Raw genomic sequence first — 17,343 nt, 5'->3', positions numbered from 1 at the left:
ATAAACAATGTCAGCCTATCTGTGGTTCCATCATCAATTCTTTGGATAAATGAAAATTTCAAGAATACAGTCTTATCAGAGACCCAGAAATTAGAGATAAATCTAGGAATAGCGTTCATAGAACTAGAGGCTCTCATTAATTAATTTTGGGAACAAGTCATTAGTAAGTCATTATTTATAAGAAAGCTCCAGTATATATTTCTCTAAGTTACCAAGTGGGTGGTAAATATTGAAAAGGCACAAAATAGTAAAATACCTGATAAACAAATAGAAATATATTATTTGTATTTTCATCACCCATGAAAACTTTGATATTTTAGTGCATAATTCTCAACACTTTTGTCTATGCTATGTATATGTTTTTATAACATATGGGATATTGTATACTATGTATATACTGCTTCAGATTCTGCTTTTTTTCTTAAAATGCATCTGGGCTTTTGTTAAAATTCAGTTTCTTAACTTAGATAGTAGTGAACAAAGACATGTTCACTTTGGATTAATATATTGAGTTTTATAATTAAAATTCATTCATTTTTCTGCAAATATGTTATATTACATATGACAACAAAAAAGCTTATTCAAAAATATGCAGCCTAAACATATTTCCAAGTCAACAAATATCTATATTATTCTGAAGGCTCTGTAGTATTTCATATTAAGGATGTAGCATGAACCATCAAACAAATTCTCTATTGTTGGACATTCATAACATTTACAACTTTTTACATGTATGCATTCTAAAATAAAAACCCATCTAGTCTGGCCGGTGTGGCTCAGAGATTGAACATGGACCCATGAACCAAGGGGTTATGGATTGATTCTGTTCAGGGCACATGCCTGTGTTGCAGGCTGGATCCCCAGTTGGGAGCTTACAGGAGGCAGCCAATTGATGTTTCTACCTCTCTGTCTCTCTCCCTTCTATTAATACTCTCTCTAAAATCAATAAAAACATTTTGAAAAAACAAAAAACCATCTAGCCCTCCCGGGTTGCTGTTGGTTGAAGCGCTGCCCTACACACCAGAAGGTCATGGGTTGGATTCCCTCCCAGTCATGGCACATACCTAGGTTGAGGGTTCTACTCCTCAGGCAGGACAGGTATAGGAGTCAGCCAATGGATATTTCTCTCTCACATCGATGTTTCTCTCTCTCTTTCTCTCGTACTCTCTCTCTCCCCTCCTCTCTCTCTAAAAATAAAAAAACACCTATCCTCATGTGAGAAAACAATAAAACATCACATTGTACATTTGTATTTTGTGTCTTAAGTCATGATCCCTGGTGAAGAGTCACTGAGATAAAGATTTGCATTCAGGAAGTTTACTGGGAATTGGGCTTGGGATCAATTCCTATAGAGGGGTCCATAGGGATCCTAAATGTGAGCAGGTGCTCATCTGGGCTCCCTGGACTCAGGGTATGACTCTGGCATTGGGTGCAAGAGGTCCCAGGTTCAAATCCTGGACTAGCCCAAGCTTTTAAAATTTGCTTTCCTCCTTTGTGAGCTACTGCAAAACTTCTGTTCCAGGCTTGTTCCAAACTGTTAGCAAACAAGAGGTGCACTGAACTAACGTGAAGCAGGTGACCTGTACTGCAGACGAAATTCCCTAGCTTCCTGGACTCTAGGGGCCCTATTGCTCCTGGGAGCAGCAGCCTTTGTCCCTTCAGACTTCTGCAGGCAGGGCTGGTGTCCCACCTCCTGCTGTCCCGAGTCCTGCTGTCCAAGCCGGCTGCGTCTTCTCTGACTTCATGTCTCCAATGCAGATCTCCAGGGTGGCTCCAAGCCAAGCAGGGCCTCTGAGGCTGTCCCTGGGGCAGGGATGATGTGGCGCCAGCTACAAAGGCAGGACCCCAGCACTTGGGATCTCCACAGAGAAACTGGGCTTGGTACCAACTACCTGGGGGCTGGCCCACTGCGTCTACCCTCCATACTGCACCCAATCCCATTAGTTTACACACACACACACACATACACACACACACACACACACACACACACACTCATGCAGACACCACGCAGATCCAAAGCAGGAGTCAGAACATCTTCGCGTTTTCTAGCAGCTCCCCCTTTTCTTACAAAGGAGGAAGAAGTGGGTGAGAAACAAAAACTTCTCTTTCCACTGCCCTGCACTTTTCTGCAACTTTGTTCCCAGGCCTGGATGGGTTCACATTTCTTCTTCTTTTTTGTGTGTGTGTGTGTGTGTGTTTTTTTATTGCTTAAATTATTACAAAGAGTATTACATTTCTGTTCCTCCTCCTGCTTCGTGTCCTAACTTTACCAGGGGCGCTTTGGCTGGGGTAGTCCCTTCTTAGCTGAGGAAATTCAGGAGGAGTTTGTGGGACCAGACTGGGAGCTGAGGAATGGGAAGGAGGCAAAAATGCAGTATTGAAAGTCAGCGGTGCTACATTCCCACCCCATGTTTACTTTCCGAAGCTGGACAGAGATGGCAGTGCGAATGCCTATAGCCTAGAATTAGAAGGGACCACCGCCGGGGCGGCCCAGGGAGGCCCACACTTGCTCAAACCAAGGATTCTTTGCTTGCTACTAGGTTGATCGCCAGATTTATGAAGCAGAACTTGTTCAGTTCTTGCTATTGGAAATGACATTTGGTATTTTCATTTTCTGTTTGCTCACCTCTGTCTCCTCATCCTTAACCCACCCATAGCCAGTGTCTGGAATTCTTGGAGACACTGCCAACAGCCTCTTACTGCAACATTGGAATCCTCAGTCTTCTTACTCGGAGACAGCACACCCACAGACAACAGCACGTGGGTATGACATGACATCTTTGTTACTAAAGGACAGTAAAAGCAGTCTCAGCACCATTGTGGGGACTAGAGAAATCTTAACTTAGCCAAGACCCTCCGTTTGTGTTGTTAAGAACCTAATAATCAAGCCATAAATATAATCACTAGAAACACAACTGACATAATTATCTGAACAGCAAGTAGCCAACGTCCCAGAAGCAGCCTCAATATTCAAAGAGCTACATAAACTGCACAGCTACTAACTAGTTAGTTAGTGCAGAATGATAATTGTGTTACATTTCATTTCAAGAAACTTTTTTTTTACAGATAAAGTAAAATATTTTTTGAATTTAGGGAACTACTCAAAGTAGGTTTCCCTTAAACAGCAACTTTCACAGGCACCTTTACAATTAGCTTGGATTTTCTAGAAATTACTAGTTAGAACCTGATAGCTGTGTAGTGCATTGGGAAGCTTCTACTTTAGGAACCACAGATGTTCCTTGGGCCACACATGTTGTCTTTCTCTGTCCCTCAGGTTCCTCATCTGTAAAATGAGGATTTAACACAATGGTCTCTGAGGTCCCTCTCTCTTATTCTATGACAGCACGGAGTGGCCAGGTATTGTAACAGGACTCATAGAAAAAGAAGGTACTCCTATAATGAGGAGAAAAACTATCATTTGGCAAAGAGGATAAGGAAAGCCATTCCAGGAAAAGAGGAATCCCTCTGGCTTTTGTCGAAAGTGCAGATGTCAGGTTATAAATAGGCAAAGGTAAGAGGCTGGTCAGGTTATTGTTGGGAGCATTTACCAGTGTGATTCACAAATTAAAGTAGATGGCTAAGAAAGTGGACCAAAGTAGGCTGGAAAAACCCCTCTTTAGGAGTTTCCATTATTCTGTATTTGAGCAAAAAGCAATCTCTGTAAATAGTTATTCTCAGAAGAACACCTTGAAACATTTGGTTAAAAGAGAATGGGCATAAAGCCTAGAGTTTGTGAGAAAGTGAATGATTAATTATTTTCTGTTTGGAAATAGAGCTATGTCAGCAGGTTTGTCTCCCTCTATCAGAACTGTGTCCCCTTCCTGGAAGTGGAGGCATGATCCTTCTTTTCACGTGAGCATCATCCTCTTTAACCATTACTTTTCTTCTTAAGTAAGTTTCATGCCTATAGACCAAAACTATGTAAGAGTTATAAAGAAATGTGGAAATTAAACTCTTCCCTCCATCACACAATTTTACTATTAGTCTTTTTAAAAAAATATATTTTATTGATTTTTTACAGAGAGGAAGGGAGAGGGATAGAGAGTTAGAAACATCTATGAGAGAGAAACATTGATCAGCTGCCTCCTGCACACCCGCTACTGGGTATGTGCCCTCAACCAAGGTACATGCCCTTGACCAGAATCAAACCTGGGACCCTTGAGTCCGCAGGCCGACGCTCTATCCACTGAGCCAAACGGGTTAGGGCTTACTATTAGTCTTAAGGATAGAATTAAACATATGTACTCTGTATAAAGGGGGAAAGTACACCAACACTAGAGTCCTTAGAACAGTGGTTCTCTACCTTCTGGCCCTTTAAATACAATTCCTCATGTTGTGACCCAACCATAAAAACTATAAAATCATTTTCGTTGCTACTACATAACTGTAATGTTGCTACTGTTATGAATAGTAATGTAAATATCTGATATGCAGGATGTGAAAGGGTCATTCGACCGCCAAAGGGTTCTTGACCCACAGGTTGAGAACCGCTGCCTTAGAAGGAGAACCCAAGCTTCCTCTGTCTGTGCAGGGAAATTATTGACTTGAAGAAGAGACATAGAAAAACATTTTAGAAAAATGAGAATAACTTTCAAGTCCAAGCTGTCAGAACATTTTTAAATATATGAGTGTATTTTTCTGTTGGCAATTGTTTCACATCTATTGCAATCACTGGCAAAGATATAATGTTTATTAACCATAGACTATAATTTCTTATATTTTGAAACACAAATGTATAAACACTTAGATGCACTTTAATAAAATTGTAAAACTTTTCCCCCAAAAAAACCTAAGTTTCTCTTTCATTGTAACCTCATTATGCCAAATTGAAAATAAAACAATTAAGATGAAAGCAACCATTTAACAATCACCTGACTATGGATTGTCAACCATGTAGGCAGGTTGTGGATTTCCCCAAGGTTGTTCAGTGAAATCCTAGAGGCAGAGAAGGGATGTGGCTGTGTTCAGAGGCTGGAGGCTGCTCCCCGCCATCACTGCCAAACTAAACCCAGAGGCTGATCTGTCTGTGTGAGCTGGGCTGGAACTGGAGTTTCAGGCCAGGGGACTGTTTGTGTGTGAATGTGACATTGGAGTGGAGTACCTTGTCTCTGTTGTTAGGCGATTCATCAGAGAAGGGTTGTGTTGGTCAAGTCGTCTTGTCCCCAAAGGCTGTGGGAGGTGGCTGCTGCCTCAGTCTCCTGGGACTGCTGATGCAATCAGGGTGTTGGAATGGGCCTGGCAGCCATCTTCCCTAACAAGTGACTGGTTGATAACTTAAAAAAAAACAACAATACTTTATTGTTGAAAGTATTACATATGTCCCCTCTCCCACCTCCCCCCCATCCCCCGCGCCCTGTTGACTCCCTCCAGCCTTCCCCCACTCTCCGCCCTGGCCTTCAGCACCCCATAGTCTGTATCCAAGGGCCATGCATATATGCATACAAGTTCTTTGGCTGATTACCTTCCACCCACCCACTCTCCCCCACCTTCCCCCTGAGATTCCACACTCTGTTCCATGCTTCTATGTCTCTGGATCCACTCTGTTCATCAGTTTATTTTGTTATTTAGACTCCACATATAAGAGAGATCATGTGATACTTGTCTTTCTCTGACTGGCTTATTTAGCTTAGCATAGTTCCATACATGCTGTTGCAAATGGTAAGAATTCCTTCTTTTTTACAGCAGCAAAGTATTCCATTGTGTAGATGTACCACAGTCTTCTAATCCACCTATCTGCTGATGGGCATTTAGGCTGTTTCCACATCTTAGCTATTGTAAATTATGCTGCTATGAACATAGGGGTGCATATATCCTTTCTGATTGGTGTTTCTGGTTTCTTGGGATATATACCTAGAAGTGGTATTACTTGCTCAAATGGCAGTTCCATTTTTAATTTTTTGAGGAAATGCCATACTGTTTTCTACAGTGGCTGCACCAGTCTGTATTCCCAACAGCAGTGTACTAGGTTTTCCTTTTCTCCACATCCTCCCTAGCACTTGTCATTTGTTGATTTGTTGATGATAGCCATTCTGACAGGTGTGAGGTGATACTTCATTGTTGTTTTAATTTGCATCTCTCTGATGATCAGTGACTTTGAGCATTTTTTCATATGTCTCTTGGACATCTGTACATCTACTTTGGAGAAGTGTCTATTTAGGTCCTTTGCCCTATTTTTGTTGGATTGTTTGTCTTCCTTTTGTTAAGTTGTATGAGTTCCTTATATATTTTGGATATTAACCCTTTATCAGAAGTATCATTGCCAAATATATTCTCTGATACAGTGGACTCCCTTTTTGTTTTGTTGATGGCTTCTTTTACTGTGCAGATGCTTTTTTATTTTGATGTAGTGCCATTTGTTTGTTTGTTTTCTCCTTAGTTTCCTTTGCCCTAGGGCCGTGGTCGGCAAACTGCGGCTCACAAGCCACATGTGGCTCTTTGGCCTCTTGAGTGTGGCTCTTCCTAAGCCTTAGGAGTACCCTGATTAAGTTAATAACAATGTACCTACATATATAGTTTAAGTTTAAAAAATTTGGCTCTCAAAAGAAATTTCAATCATTGTACTGTTGATATTTGGCTCTGTTGACTAATGAGTTTGCCAACCACTGGCCTAGGGGATGTGTCAGTAAACATATTACTATGTGAGATGTCTGAGATTTGTTGCCTATGGTTTCTTCTAGGATTTTTATGGTTTCATGATTTACATATGTCTTTTATCCATTTTGAGTTTAATTCTTGTGTATGGTGTAAATTGATGGTCTAGTTTCATTTTTTTGCATATATCTGTCCAATTTTACTAGCACCATTTATTGAAGAGACAATCTTGACTCCATTATATGCTCTTGCCTCCTTTGTCAAATATTAATTGAGCTCAATGGTTTCCGTCGATTTCTGGGGTCACTGATCAGTTCCATTGCCTGTTCTTCTGCCAGTACCAGGCTGTTTTGATTATGGTGGCTCTATAGTATAATTAGTGGCCCGGTGCACGGGAGGGGGTGTCCCTCAGCCCAGCCTGCACTCTCTCCAATCTGGGACCCCTCGGAGGATGTCCAACTGCCAGTTTAGGCCCGATGCTTGTGGGATCAGCTTAAACCAGCACTTGGACATCCCTCTCACAATCCTGGACCGCTGGCTCCTAACCGCTCACCTGCCTGCCTGCCTGATGTCCCCTAACCACTCTGCCTGCTGGCCTGCTCGCCCCCAACTGCCCCCTCTGCTGGCCTGCTCGCCCCCAATTGCCCCCTCTGCCAGCCTTCTCACCCCCACCTGCCCCCCCTGCCAGCCTGCTTGCCCCCAACTGTCCCCCCCGCTGGCCTTCTCACCCCCAACTGCCCCCCCTGCTGACCTGAAGACCCCCAACTGCTCCCCCCACTGCCGGCCTGATCGCCCCTAACCACCTCTGCCTCAGCCCCACCACCATGGCTTTGTCTGGAAGGATGTCCGGAAAGTCTCCTGGAAGGTCTCCCATTCTAATTACCCTTTTATCAGTATAGATTTGAAATATGGTATTGTGATTCCTCCAATATTGTTCTTTCTCAAGATTACTGCAGCTATTTGGGGTCTTTTTTGATTCCATATAAATTTTTGAAGTATTTGTTCTAGATCTGTGAAATATGCCGTTGGTATTTTAATAGGGATTGCATTGAATCTATAGATTGCGTTGGGTTGTATGGATATTTTAATGATGTTGATTCTACCAATCCATGAATGTGGTATATTCTTCCATTTGTGTATATCTTCTTCTATCTCTTTTTTCAATGTCCTGCAGTTTTCTGAGTACAGGTCTTTTGCCTCCTTGGTTAAGTTTATTCCTAATTATGTTATTTTTTGTTGCAATGGTAAATGGGATTATCTGTTTAGTTTCTCTATCTGAGAATTCATTATTGGTGTATGAAAAAGCCATCAATTTTTGGGTGTTGATTTTGTATCCTGCTACATTGTTAAATTCATTTATTAAATCTAGTAGTTTTTTTGGTAGAGTCTTTAAGGTTTTCTATGTACAATATCATGTCACCTGCAAATAATGAGAGTTTTACTTCCTTCATCCCAATTTGGATGCCTTTTATTTCTTCTTCTTATCTTATTGCTGTGGCTAGGACTTCCAGTACTCTGTTGAATAAGAGTGGTGAAAGTGGGCATCCCTGTCTGTTCCTGTTCTTAAGGGAAATGGTTTTAGTTTTTGTCCACTGGGTTTATGATTGCTGTAGTTTTGTCATATATGGCCTTTATCGTGTTGAGATATGCTCCCTTTATTCCCCCTTTGTAGAGAGTTTTTTAAAAGTAGGTGCTGGATTTTATAGAATGCTTTTTCTGCATATATTGATATGATCACATTATTTTTGTATTTCAATTAGTTTATGTGATGTAGCACGTTTATTGATTTGTGAATATTGTGCCAGCCTTGCATCCCTGGAATAAATCCCACTTGATCATGGTAGATAATCTTTTTAATATACTAGAGGCCCAGTGCATGGGCCTAAACTGGCAGTCAGACATCCCTCTCACAATCTGGGACTGCTGGCTCCTAACTGCTCACCTGCCTCCCCACCTGATCACCTGTAACCACTCGGCCTGCCAGCCTGATAGCCCCCAACTGTCCGCCCCCGCCAGCCTGCTCACCCCCAACTCCCCTCCCCTGCCAGCCTGATCGTGCATATCCACCTCTGCCTAGGCCCCGCCACTATGGCTTTGTCTGGAAGGACATCTGGAAGGTCTCCCGGTCTAATTAGCATATTACCCTTTTATTTGTATAGATTGCTGGATCCAATATGGTAATGTTTTTTTTTGAGGATTTTAGCATCTATGCTTATTAGGGGTATTGTCCTGTAATTCTCTTTCTTCATAGTTTCTTTATCTGGTTTTGGAATTAGGATAATGCTGGCCTCCTAAAAAGAGGTTGAAAGTATTCCTTTCTCTCGGTATTTTTTGGAACAGTTTTAGGAGTATAGGTCATAGTTCTTCTTTGAATGTTTGGTAAAACTCCCCTGTGAAGCTGTCCACACCCAGGCTTTTGTTTGCTGGGAGTTTTTTAATTACTGCTTCTATTTCATCAGTTGTTATTGGACTATTTAGGTTTTCTGATGCTTCCTGATTTAGTGTTGGGAGATTGAATTTTTCTAAGGATTTCATCCACATTGTCCAACTTCTTGGCATATAGTTGATCATAGTATTTTCTCACTATCTTTTGTATTTCTGTGATGTCAGTGGTTATTTTTCCACTTGCATTTCTGATTTTATTTATTTGGGTCCTCTCTCTTTAATTCTTGATGAGTCTGGTTAACGGTTAATCAATCTTGTTTATCCTTTCAAATAATCAGCTTTTGGTTTCATTAAGTTTTTGTATTGTTTTTTTAGCCTCTATGTCTTTTTTCTTAATATATTTTATTGATTTTTTACAGAGAGGAAGGGAGTGGGATAGAGAGTTAGAAACATCGATCAGAGAAAAACATCGATCAGCTGCCTTCTGCACACTCCCCACTGGGGATATGCCCACAAGCAAGGTACATGCCCTTGACCAGAATCAAACCTGGGGCCCTTCAGTCTGCAGGCCAACTCTCTATCTACTGAGCCAAACAAGTCAGGGCTATGTCTTTTATTTCTGAACTAATGTTTATTATTTCCTTCCTTCTACATACTCTGGGTTTTTCTTATTCTCTTTTTAGTTCTTTTGTTGTAGGGTTAAATAGTTTATTGTTATTTTTTCTTGTTTTTTTTTTAAGTAGGCTTGTAGTGCTGTGAACTTCCCTCTCAGGACTGCTTTTGCAGAGATTTGGGGTTGTTGTGTGTTCATTTTTATTTGTTTCCAGGAGGTTTTTGATTTCTTTCTTGATCTCATTGGTAACCCATTCATTGTTTAATAACATGATGGATAGCTTCTATGTGTTTGATTTCTAATTTCATTCCTCTGTGATCTGAGAAGATGCTTGATATTATTTCAATGCTCTTGAACTTGTAGAACTTGCTCTGTGTCCTAATATGCAGTCTATCTTTGTGAATGATCCATGAGCAGTTGAGAAGAATGTATACTCTGCAGTTTTGGGATGAAATGTTCTATAAATGTCAATTAAATCCATTTGATCCATTGTGTCCTTTAGAGTCACTGTTTCATTGTTAATTTTTTTGTCTGGAGGATCTATCCAGTGAAGTCAGTGGGGTGTTAAAGTCCTCTACTATGACTGTATTATCAATCTCTCCCTTAAAGTCCTCTAGAATTTTTTTATATATATTTAGGTGCTCCTATATTGGTGCATATATGTTCACCATAGTTATATCCTCTTGTTGGATCAATCCCTTTAGTATTATGTAGTGACTTTGGTTGTCTCTTGTGATGGCCTTCATTTTGATGTCTATTTTGTCAGATATGAGTATTGCTACTCCAGCTTTTTTTCTTTTCCATTTGCATGGATTTTTCCATCCCTTCACTCTCATCCCATGTGAGTCTTTTGTTCTGAGGTGGGTCTCTTGTAGACAGCATATAGTTGGGTCATGTTTTTGTATCCATTCAGATATGATATGTCTTCTGATTGGAGCATTTAAGCCATTTACATTTAAGGTTTTATTGATAGGTACTTAGAGATTGCCATTTTAATTCTGTATGCCTAGGTTTGTCTCTTTACTTTTTCTTCTCATTACAGCAGTTCCTTTAGGATTTCTTATAATGCTGGCTTGGTAGTGATGTACTCTTTTAGCCTTTCTTTGCCCAGAAAGCTCTTTTTTTGACCATCTATTTTGAATGGTAGCCTTTCTGGGTATAGCAATCTTGGTTGCAGATCCATTACCTTGAGTACTTCATGCCACTCCCTTCTGGCCTATAGAATTTCTGATGAGAAATCAGGTGTCAGCCTTTTGGGAGTTCTTTGTAGGTAACAAAGTTTTTCTTGTTGCCTTTAAGATTCTCTCTTTGTCTTTAGTTTTTGACATTTTAACTATGATGTGCCTGGGCATGGGCCTATTTGGGTTCTTTTTGCTTAGTGTTCTCTGTGACTTCTGAACTTGTGTGACTTTTTTCTTTACCAGGTTGGTGAAGTTTTCTGCCATTATTTCTTCAAACATGTTCTTTCTCCCTTTCTGACTCTTCTGGCACAGCTGCTATTTCAATATTGTTACATTTCATGTTGTCTCACAGCTTTCTTAAGCTGTCCTCCTATTTTTAATTGTTTTTTTTTCTTTTTGGTTCTCTCTGAGTGATTTTTTCAACCCTGTCTTCTAATTCAGTGATTCGATCCTCAGCTTCCCCTAATCTGCTCTGTCTTCCTTCCAATGTGTTCTTTATTTGTGCTATGTCATTCTTAATTTCTGTATTCATAATTACTATATCTTTTCTCATGCTGTTGAGTATCTTTACCATCATTATTCTGAATGCTGTGTCACATAAATTTCTTATTTCTACTTCATTTATCTCTTTTTCTGGAGAATTCTCTTGTTCTTTCATTTGGGGGTTGTTTCTTTGTCTCATCATTTTGGCTGCCTGTTTGGGTTTTTGACTATGTATTAGGTACATCTGCTATGCCTCTCAATCTCTAGTGCAGGACAGTGTCAAACTCTATTTCAGACTAATTAGATCAGGCAAAGATTTAAAGCCTCCAGAGAACACTTCTGTCTACAGATAAGATTTCATCTTGAATTGCCCTCAGGCAATAATCCACAGGTGTGGCAAGTTTTTTTCAACATGGTGGGGCAATTGCTTTTGCCAGGAGGCTAACTGTGATTTTAAGGGTCTTAATTGGCCTCATTATCTCCCCAACAGAGAGGCAAGGTGTTTTCCAATAGGATGGGTCAACTGTCTTCCCCCCCAGTCAAGGCTGCCTGAATAGCAAATGTCTGCATGAGAAAGATGACCTCTGCAGCATGAAGGAATGACTCAGCACAGGAAACCAGGGTGACTTCCTTCTGAACTCTAACCTCAGAGCCCCAAATCCCGGCTTCTGCTCACACAGGTCTAGTCCACTCTGCCCTCCCTCTGCCAGAGCACAAGGTGAGTGGTTCCATAGGGAATTTTGTGCCTTGGTCCTTTGAGAGGGTACCTGAATTTCTAGCCATCTCTCCCTGACAGACAGAAACCCCACTGATTTTCACAGCCAGATGTTATGTGGTACCCTTCTCAGTTCCAGTGCTCTATGCTGGAGGGCCAGCTTGGGGATTAGACCCCAGCATTCTCACTGGTAACTGCCCACAGCTGAGATATCTCTCCAAAACTTCAGTTGCTTCCCAGCCAGCCCTTTGGTGACTCCGCCCCTCTTACCAATCTCTATGCATTTTCTACTTTTCGTGTTTCTTGATAATTTTTTAGAGCTCACTTATTCAGTGTCTCTTTAACCTTTAGTATGCCATATGCATCTATAGACACTTCAAAATCATTTTTCATGAGAATTTTCAACTGAAAATATTCAAGAAAACCCAAATTGTGAGTAATATATTTATTTTTATAATATTCATTGCAAATTGATTTTTTAATTAAATTCAAAATATTGTGGCATGTGGGGATGGTTTCTGTTTTGGATGTGTGGCAGTTAACTGGTTAAAAAGTGATATGTGATTAATTTAAAATAAATTCCACTCTCAAATAGTTTGCCTACCCATGAAAGAACAGTGAGGATTTGGGCACTCTGCTAGGTGCCAGTAGAGGCCCCACTCTATGGACCCCATATCCTCTTCCTCTCTTTGTGTCTAAAAGACATTGAACTTTGGTGTTTGGCAGAACAAATGTTCTGGTCAGAGTCATGCCTGTCCCTTCCTCTCCAGAAAATTCAGTAACCCCGAGGCACCAAGTACTGAGGGAAAGCCGTTTATGGCAGTTTGCTTGGTCCTCTTCTCACTACCTTCAACTTTTTTCCTTTTAGCTCTAGATTTGGTTGGGGTTTTAGGGAAGAAGGGAGAGGACAAGGGGTGAGAGGGAAGGGGGAGTGAAGCTGAGGCAGGACTGTATCCCAACACAACTGAAAAGAAGGTGAAGTTTATCTTTTTTGGGTTCCCCATGCTGCCCATGTCACCAGAAAGGGATAGGACTGGGCCAAGGCAGGTCTGCCCAAGCACGGTTTGGGATTTGTGAGTGGTTTACTTCGTGCAGGAAATAATTCAAGACACAAGCCCAACTGATCTTGCAACTATGTTTAATAAAGGTTGGGACAGTAAAACAAAGGAAGGACTTAGGATAGAAGAAGCAAGATGGCAGTAATAGAAGTGTCCCTAGAATGTGCTGCCTAGACTCAGGAAAGGAAGTCATAGTAACAGAAGTGAGCCTGGGCTGGGCTGCTAGATCACTGAGAAGTACAAGTCTGAGTGACAGAAGTGAGCCAAGTGGCGACTGCTTCTGTCTCACTGAGAAGGTAGGCAAAAGGAGGGCCCTCAGAGCTTAGGAGAAAGTATTATTACACACATGAGGAAAGGGAGGAAAGGGTGTGCTCAGGGGAGAGCATGTACTTGATCCTTTGTCTTGAGGATTTTATGTGTTTTCTGTAGACGGGAATTTTAGTGAAGGTCTCAATCCGATTACTCATCAGCTTTTTAGGTGTGTACTTTAACATGCTTATGTATCAAACTAGAGGACCGGTGCACAAAAATTTGTGCACTCGGGGGGAAGGGGGGTGGTCCCTCAGCCCGGCCTGTGCCCTCTTGCAGTCTGGGACCCCTCAGGAGATAATGACCTGCTGGCTTAGGCCTGCTCCCGGGTGGCAGAGGGCAGGCCCAATCCCTACATGCAGCCCCTGGTCTGGCTCAGAGCAGGGCTGATTGGGGAGTTGGGGCACCGTCCCTGTCATGCACAGAGCAGGGCGGTTCGGAAGGTTGCGATGCCACCCTCAGTCACGCTCAGGGTAGGGCCGATTGGGGGGGGTTGGGGCACCGCCCCCTGTCACACTCAAGGCAGGGTCGATGGGGAGGTTGCAGCGCCACCTCCTGTCACTCACAGAGCAGGGCCCATCAGGGGGATTGGGGCTCCGTACCCTGTCACGCACAGAGCAGGGTTGATCAAGGGGTTGGGGAGCTCCACCCTGTCACACACAGAGCAGGGCCCATCAGGGGGTTGGGGAGCTCCCCCCTGTCATTCACAGAGCAGGGCCGATCAGGGGGTTGGGGCTTCACCACTGTCACACTCAGGGCAGAGCCGATGGGGAGGTTATGGCTCTACCCCGTCACACACAGAGCAGGGCCCATGGGGGGTGGGGGGCGCCGCACCCTGTCACACACAGAGCAGGGCCAATCAGGGGGTTGGGGCGCCGCACCCTGTCACACACAGAGCCGCAAGGCGATCAGGGGGCTTGGGCGCAGCCCCCTGTCATGCTGATCCCGGTGCCGGGAGGCATATTACCCTTTTACTATATAGGTTAGAGGCCTGGTGCACGGGTGGGGGCCGGCTGGTTTGCCCTGAAGGGTGTCCTGGATCAGGGTGGAGGTCCCCACTGGGGTTCCTGGCCAGCCTGGATGAGGGGATGATGGCTTATTGCAGCTGGTCACACCCCCTTCAGGGTGGGGGTCCCCACTGGGGTGCCTGGCCAGTCTGGGTGAGTGGCTGAGGGCTGTTTTCAGGCTGGCGGGTGACTGAAGCTCCCAACCGCTCCTTTTTTCTTTTTTTTTTTATTCTGGGCCAGCTTTAGCTCTGAGGCTTGGCTCCAGCTCTTAGGCCTCCACTGCTGAAAGCAGGTATCTGGCCTTTGTTTACCTTCTGTATTTGAAACAATGTTGCGATCCTGCTGGCTGAAGCCTGGCCAACTAAAGCAGGTTTCTGGGGTTTTGTTTAGCTTCTATATTTGTAACATAGTTGCTTAGAGTTGCAGCTCAGAGGCCAGCAGCGGCAGGCAGGGAACGTTGGAGTCCTCCATCACTGAAGCAAGCAAGCCTCATGTTCGCTTGAAGCTGCCTGGCTGCTGGCCACCATCTTGGCTGGCAGTTAATTTGCCTATCATCCTGATTAGCCAATGGGAAGGATAGCGGAGGTACGGCTAATTACCATGTTTCTCTTTTATTAGATAGGATGAGCATTTAGTGGGCTTTGGGATCATTCTCTGAATATCTTTATCACTATCTTGGATTTGTCTGGATCTAATTTTTGTTTTGTTTTGTCTTGTTATTTATTCCCGTGACTTCATTGGTTCTTGGGTTTAATTGGCCCTAATGGCACTGCAGGGTCTCTGTTATTTATCTACCTGACTAAGGTGATTTAAGGTACTCACTCTCTGATTGGGGAGTAGAGGTGTAAACCACTTGCTCCTACATGTCCTTGATTGGGGAAGATAGAGTCTTATGATTTATTAGCTGGCTGACACGATTGCTTGACCTTTTGTTTAAATATTTTGTCTCCTTTTTCCTCAATTCACTTGCTAGAGAATTTTCTTAGTTTAGTTTTTATTAAACGGCCTCAGCTACTTTTCTTCCTCTAAATCCTCCAGCCCTTCTGGTTACCAAAACTGTTCCTAAGATAGGCTCTAGAGCACATGCCCAAGCATGTGTAACCCACTGACAGCTGTTTAAAGAGTTAAGCTCTCCTAGGAGAGAGTGCTTTGGAACAGGGACCATACCTCCAAAGTGAAGGCATATCTGTGGTTTTTTAGGAATTATCAGTAATAGAAGCAGAGCTTTCCTGGGACTCTTGGAAACCTTTCTACTCTAAATGCCTTGTACGGTAACCACTACCAAACCCAATTGTGCTGGTGAGACCTGAGAGAAACCAAGAGAGTTTGCATGGTTGGGGTCTCCAAAGTGATATCAGAGAATGCATTTTTAGACCAGGAGGGATAATGAAAAGAACTTTTGGCTTAGGTGTCAGTCACTGTTTTAGAAACTAAGACTGTAGAGAAGAAAAAGACAATTATTCTTCTCTCAGTCTATTCTATCAAATGGAGAGCCAATGAGGTCAATTAATCATTAAAGGAGTGATGCTTATCAGTGGAGATAATCAGTTTTGCAGCTGTGCTACAAGGAACAGAATATTGGGGGCTCCTGGTTAGTCTCTTGTGAACAGCTAAGCATGAAATAAGGAGAAGCCCAGGAAATATGGCAAGGATAGTTCTGAGGGTTAGTATCTGGGAGGTTGAGGTCAAGGGCAGTGGGTACTAACAGCTGTCACATAACCTTCTCTACAAGTGCTTTCCTGGTTCTGTGAAACCTATGAATAACCTACTTATTAGCATGGCATCTTTTCATGAAACCAAATTATTTGGGTAAATAATTCAGGGGAACAGCATTCTGCTGGGAGACCACATTTACTCTGTGGGGTTCTTCCAAGGCAGTTCTCAGAGTTGGCCCATAGATCAGAAGCAACGTTTTCTGGATCCAGATCATGTATGTGAACAATAAAACCTTGGTCCTGTCATAGGCAAGAGTAAGAACCACGGACATCAGAAAAAGGGCAGCTTTGGGACAGAGGGCCATGCTTATCAATATTAAACATTGCCTCCTGGAACAAATCTTTAATCCACTCCAGTGGGTAAATATTTGATCCAGTCATGCCCAAGAAAAAGGTGAATGACTCTCCTTGTTGTGCATGAGCAGTGTCCTTAGTTTTCATATCTCTGCCAGGATTAGGGATCTTTGGAACTAGTTTCCCCACCCAGTTCATTTCATCGCTATATAATCAGAACCAGAGGGATCCAGTTCACACAGCTGGAACCCATGTCCAGAAACAAAGAGCTGGAAGCCATCTTCAGTTGGAGGGACTCTTCCAGATTTTTGAAAGATTTTTACCCCTGAGTAACCTATTGCTGTATTTGTTTATATATACACTAGTGGCCCGGTGCACAAAATTCATGCATGGGGGGGGGGGGCGATGTCCCTTAGCCCAGCCTGCACCCTCTCCTATCTGGGACCCCTCAGGTGATGTCCGACTGATGGTTTAGGCCCAATCCTAAACCAGCAGTTGGACATCCCTCTCACAATCCGGGACTGCTGGCTCCTAATCGCTCACCTGCCTGCCTGCCTGCCTGATTGCCTCTAACCACTCTGCCTGTTGGCCTGCTCGCCCCCAACGGCCCCCCCCCCACTGCCAGCCTGCTTGCCCGCAAATGCCGCCCCCCCCGCCAGCCTGATCACCCCAAACTGCCCCGCGCCCGCTGGCCTGCTCGCCCCCACCTTCCCTCCCCCCTTGCCTGCTCCTCCCACACAGCCCCCCTGCTGACCTGCTGACCCCAAACTGCCCAGGGCGTGGGCTCAGGCCTTCAACTGACCCCCAGAGGGGGGTAGGGTGTCCCCCTCTGGGACGTGGGGGCGTGGTTCGTCCCCCCATCCGCGCCTCCCCTCAACGGGTTTTGACGGATCAAGGACGGGTCCAGATCACCAAGTATTTCATATACAAAAACCTAGGACTATCTTGGAAGATTAAAGAATAGGCAGGCGGTGAGGGAGAGGGTAGGA

The 17,343-nt window shown here is 43.4% G+C and overlaps 2 protein-coding genes across 2 annotated transcripts in view; both read left to right on the top strand.

Moving 5' to 3' along the window:
• Positions 1–13,250: 13,250 nt before the first annotated feature.
• The window catches only part of LOC106694322 (ribonuclease 4-like), a 73,394-nt gene continuing 69,301 nt past the window's right edge, over positions 13,251–17,343 (top strand). The window contains exon 1 of the mRNA XM_023752878.1: positions 13,251–13,325. The gene's annotated coding sequence lies outside the window, so the exon portion shown is untranslated. The remainder of the gene's footprint in view (positions 13,326–17,343) is intronic.
• The window catches only part of LOC106694324 (ribonuclease 4-like), a 17,243-nt gene continuing 16,514 nt past the window's right edge, over positions 16,615–17,343 (top strand). The window contains exon 1 of the mRNA XM_023752880.1: positions 16,615–16,664. The gene's annotated coding sequence lies outside the window, so the exon portion shown is untranslated. The remainder of the gene's footprint in view (positions 16,665–17,343) is intronic.

The sequence above is a fragment of the Myotis lucifugus genome, unplaced genomic scaffold (assembly GCF_000147115.1).
Source record: "Myotis lucifugus unplaced genomic scaffold, Myoluc2.0 scaffold_38, whole genome shotgun sequence".
NCBI lineage: Eukaryota > Metazoa > Chordata > Mammalia > Chiroptera > Vespertilionidae > Myotis > Myotis lucifugus.
This window is presented reverse-complemented; position numbering and strand designations above follow the sequence as displayed.